We start from the raw sequence: 5,000 nt of genomic DNA on the forward strand, positions 1-5,000 counted from the left end.
GCTATAAATGGGGAGGGGGGCGGAGCCCCCGTCGCACATCTCTTCCTCGCTTGCTTGCTCCTTCCTCCTCGCTCCATCGCTTGCAGCGACACCCATGGCACCACGAAGGAAGTTCTCCGCCGCCGAGAAGGGGAAGGCCCCTCGCGAGGGACCCGGCTCCCCGGCGCCCAAGCGCGGCCATGGCCGTCCGCGCAAGCATGCTGCGACCCCCGCCGTGGCCCATCGTCGAGACGGCGCCTTAGCACGCGGAGTGGGTCATCCCAGCCATGGCGGTCCAGTTGATGAGGGGAGGCGTGCTATGGTGGCGCGGCCTCCTCGTCTGCGCTTCCACACGGCGGAGGTGTCGCCGGAGTTTGTCGTCTGGTCGGAGAACCCGGCCGGCAACTGGCTTCAACTTCCACGCTTCTTCGCCAACGAACTGCCGGCCTCTGGTCCAGGCGGACTCTGGCTGCAGGCGGATGGCCGCTGCATCAAGGCCTCTTGGGTTGCGGTCGAGACTTCCGCCGCGGGCAACATAGCCCTGGCCCGCGGCTGGCAGACATTCGCCCGCGCACGCGGCCTGGGCTGGCGGTGCACCCTCCACTTCAGGTATGATGGTGGATCGACCCTCTATGTGAGGGTGTTTGGGAAAGATGGTTGTCGCGTCGGGTGCTGCCCCGAGGCGGACGACGGTGAGGAGGTGCTCGGCCTTGGGGACGGTCGCGACGAGGACGAGGGCGAGCCCGCCCTCGGCGGCGACCGTGTCTCGTCCAGCTACGACGGCTCTTCCTCCGGCGACAGCTCCAACAGTGGCGGCTACGACCAGCCGCCGCGCCCGTTTTGAAGGGGGTAGTGGGTCGTCTCGTCGCCGCACCTTCGTGAAGCGTGAGGAAGGATCCGGCTAGGCTCGGGGTGGCGCTAGGGGCCTGTCTTCCCAGATCGCTGCAGCGTTGCTTTTGTTTTACTCTTTTCCTGCATCAAGAATGAAACCAGTATGCGCCCAGGGGGGCGTGTATCGAACTATGGTTCCTCGGTTATAACAGTATGCGTGTTGTTCCCGTGCCGTGTCGTTATTTTGCGCAAAGATAACTTAACCTGGTATACTCAGGACACCCTCTTCCTCGCGAGGCGTTCATTTCCTTGCATCCATCTTGCCTTGGTGGCCTGCATTCGCTCAGGAATTGCGAAAAACTCGTTAGGAAATGCGTTGAAAGATTTGTCGTTCATCCTGGCCCTGATCCGGCGCCTTGTATCGCAGTACCCGAGGGGCACGGACTAGGAGAGGTGCGCCAGCTTTGGGCTCGAACGAAGGTGGCTCACGAGAAGGCAGAAGGGAGAAAAAAAGCTTGCGAGGGCACCTGCCTAGCCCCCTCGTGAGGCATGCGAGAGAGAGAACACGAGCAAATTCGAGCCGGAAAAAATGCGAGTGAGAGGCGAGGGAACCAAATCAGCACGGAACGCCCAAGGCAAACTTTGATTAAGGAAGAGCGAGCCAAGTATGGAAGCAAATGAAAAGCCGCGTCCGGCACCTAATCTAGTCTTCAAGTCTTCTCACCAGCGCGGAGCTAAGTGTTGTCCACTAGGCGTGGGAGGGAGCCCTAGGGCCTGAGGCCGGCGCTCCCGAGATTCCGGGGCGTGTACAGCCCCAACTCATTATTACGTGAGAGTGTCACGGGCGGCGATTCTTCACAGGCACTGGGCCTTCTTCAAAGGCTCTGGGCCTTTCTTCTCAGGCTCTGGGCCTTGCTTCTCAGGCTCTGGGCCTTGCTTCATGGATAGAACTTCCGGAGGTGCTGGATGTTCCAGGCGTTCTGGATGGGTATCCCGTCCTGCGTCTCCAGGCGCGCCGCACCCGGCCTGGAGACATGGACGACCCTGAACGGGCCCTCCCACATGGGCGAAAGCTTGTGCATCCCTTCTCTGGAAAGGACCCGCCTCAAGACGAGGTCGCCACCTCGAGCGTCCTGGAGCGGATGTTGCAGCAGTGGTATCGCCGCAGCGCTTGTTGGTACCTTGCCGCCCTCAATGCAGCTTCGCGACGGTGCTCCTCCCCCAGCACGAGGTCCATCCCCCGCATGGTGTCCTACCGTGTCTCATCGAACGCCAAGACCCGCGCGGAGCGATGCTTGACCTCGTGAGGGAGGATTGCTTCAGCTCCGTAGACGAGGAAGAATGGAGTCTCGCCCGTTGGCTTGGTGGCGGTAGTTCGGATGGACCACAGCACGGACTAGAGATCGTCGTGCCAGCCCCTGCCACAGGCCTCCAGCTTCTTCTTGAAGGTCCTGGTCTTGAGGCCCCTCAGGACCTCCGCGTTAGCGCGTTCGGCCTGACCGTTACTCCTGTGGTGGGCCACCGAAGCGTAGCAGATCTGTGTTCCAAGGTTAGCATAGTAGGTTTTGAAGAGGTTGCTAGTAAACTGCGAACCGTTATCTGTGATGATGCGGTTGGGGACCCCGAAGCGGCTCATGAGGCCCTTGATGAACTTGACAGCGGAGCCGGCTGGAATGGTACGGAGGGCTTCCACTTCCGCCCACTTGGTAAACTTGTCTATGGCGACATAGAGATAGCGGTAGCCCCCTGGCGCTCGAGGGAATGGGCCTAAGATGTCCAGCCCCCAGACTGCAAACGGCCACGTGAGCGGGATGGTTTGGAGGCCCTGTGCAGGCTGATGGATCTGCTTGGCGTGGAATTGGCAAGCTTCACAGGACTTCACCAGCTCGGCCGCGTCGTTGAGTGTTGTAGGCCAATAGAACCCATTGCGGAACACCTTGCCGACAAGGGTCCGTGACGACGAGCAGTGTCCGCAGTCATCGCCGTGTATGTCAATCAGCAACTCCCTTCCTTGATCGCTGGAGATGCAGCGCAGCGTGACATCGTTCAGTCGTTTCCTGTATAACTCACCGTCTTGGATACAGTATGCCGTGGCTTGCTGGGCCACGCGCTTCGCATCCTCTTCCTTCTCTGGCAGTGTCCCGTGCATCAGGTACTCTTTGAATTCCTTGGTCCAGCACTCCTCCTGGGGCTCGAGCGCCAAAAGAAGCCGGGCTCCTGAGGTCGGGCCACAGGCTGGGGCTCCCGTGGCCGGGGGCCGCGGGAGCTCCTCCCGAGGCTGAGTCATGCTTGAAAGAGGCGGCGTAGCTGATGGCTTGAAGAGCCGCTCTTCGAAGACGTCGGGCTCTTGCCGTTGCCGCTTGGATGCTCTCCTGGCGATGTCGTCGGCTTCCTTGTTGGTGCCCCGGGGCACGTGCTGCAGCTCCAGGCTCGAGATCTGCTTTTCCATCTTGCGCACCTCCGCGAGGTAGGCCTCCATGTGCTCGTCCTTCGGCTCGTACACCTCGTTGAAGAAGTTGACGAGGAGCTGCGAGTCGCCTTTGACGGTGAGGCGCTTCACCCCTAGAGCCGCTGCAGCCTTCAGGCCGGCTATGAGGCCTTCGTATTCTGCGATGTTGTTGGAGACCTTCTCGTCGTGCTGAAAACAGAGTTGCACGGCGTAGTAGAGCTTGTTCTGAGTGGGCGAGATGAGCACTGCTCCAGCCCCCGCGCCCTGGTGCGCGAAGGCGCCATCGAAATACATGACCCAGCCGTCTGGTGCCTCGCTTCCTAGGGAGGAGGACCGGTCTTCTCCTTCCTCAAGAGCCGGGGCATCTGTCCATTCTACCACAAAATCGGCGAGTGCGGCTCCCTTGATGACCCTGGTAGTGCTGAACTCCAACTGGAATGCTTGCAACTCGATGTTCCACTCAGCGACCCTTCCGGCTGAGTTAGGGCTCCTGAGTACCCTCTCCAATGGGTAGGCTGATACGACCTTGATGGGGTGGCCCTGGAAGTAGTGCCGCAGCTTGCGCGAGGCCACCAAGAGTGCGAGCAGGAGCTTTTGCGGCATGGGGTAGCGCGTCCTCGCGTCCCGCAGTACGGTGCTGACGAAGTACACCGGGTGCTCGACGAGGGCTGGCACACTGACGAGGCTCGGGTCCTGTGGAGATTGGGGCGTATCCTGAGGTGGTGGGTTTCCTAAGACCTGACCGTCCTCAGGAGCTTCTGCGATGTTGCCCTGCTGAGCTTGGTCTTCCACCGCGGATGGCTTTGCTGCGCCTTCCTGACCCGACGCTGCGTCAGCTCTGGCTTGGCGCGGCACTCCCTTGTCTTGGCGTTCCTCCCGAACCGCCACCAGCACCGCGCTGGCGGAGTACAGGGTGGCGGCAAGGTAGAGAACCAGAGGCTCGAGAGCCGCGGTGCCACCATCACCGGGGGGCTGGTGAGGTATTTCTTGAGGTCTTGGAAGGCCCGGTCGGCCTCCGGGGTCCACTCGAATGGGCCCTTCTTCTTCATGAGCTAAAAGAAGGGTAAGGCGCGCTCGCCTAGCTTGGAGATGAAACGCCCTAACGCGGTCACCCGCCCCGCTAGCTTCTGCATCTCCTTGAGGGTCCGTGGTGGGCTCATGTCTTCGATGGCCTTGATCTTCTCCGGGTTCGCCTCGATCCCTCTGTGGGATACGAGGAACCCCAGCAGCTTGCCGGAGGGGACGCCAAACACGCACTTCTCCGGGTTTAGCCTCAAGTTCACTTGGCGCAAGCTCTCGAAGGTCTCCCCCAAGTCTTGAATCAATGTCCTCGCCTCGCGAGATTTGACCACTATGTCATCAACGTAGGCCTCTGTGTTTCTGCCGAGCTGCTGCCCCAATGCGATGTGCATCAACCGCTGAAAGGTTGCGCCCGCGTTGCGCAGCCCGAAGGGCATGCAGGTGTAGCAATACACCCCGCATGGTGTCAGGAAGGTTGTCCTCTCCACATCCTCGACCGCCATCTTGATTTGGTGGTATCCCGAGAATGCATCCAGGAAACATAGCAAGTCGCACACGGCGCTGGAGTCGACGATTTGATCGATGCGTGGAAGTGGGAACGGATCTTGGGGGCAAGCTTTGTTAAGGTTGGTGAAGTCGACGCACATCCGTTCCTTCCCGCCTTTCTTCGGTACTACAACGGGGTTCGCCAGCCATTTGGGGTATCGAACTTCTCGAATGG

The sequence above is a fragment of the Aegilops tauschii genome, chromosome 1, assembly GCF_002575655.3.
Source record: "Aegilops tauschii subsp. strangulata cultivar AL8/78 chromosome 1, Aet v6.0, whole genome shotgun sequence".
NCBI lineage: Eukaryota > Viridiplantae > Streptophyta > Magnoliopsida > Poales > Poaceae > Aegilops > Aegilops tauschii.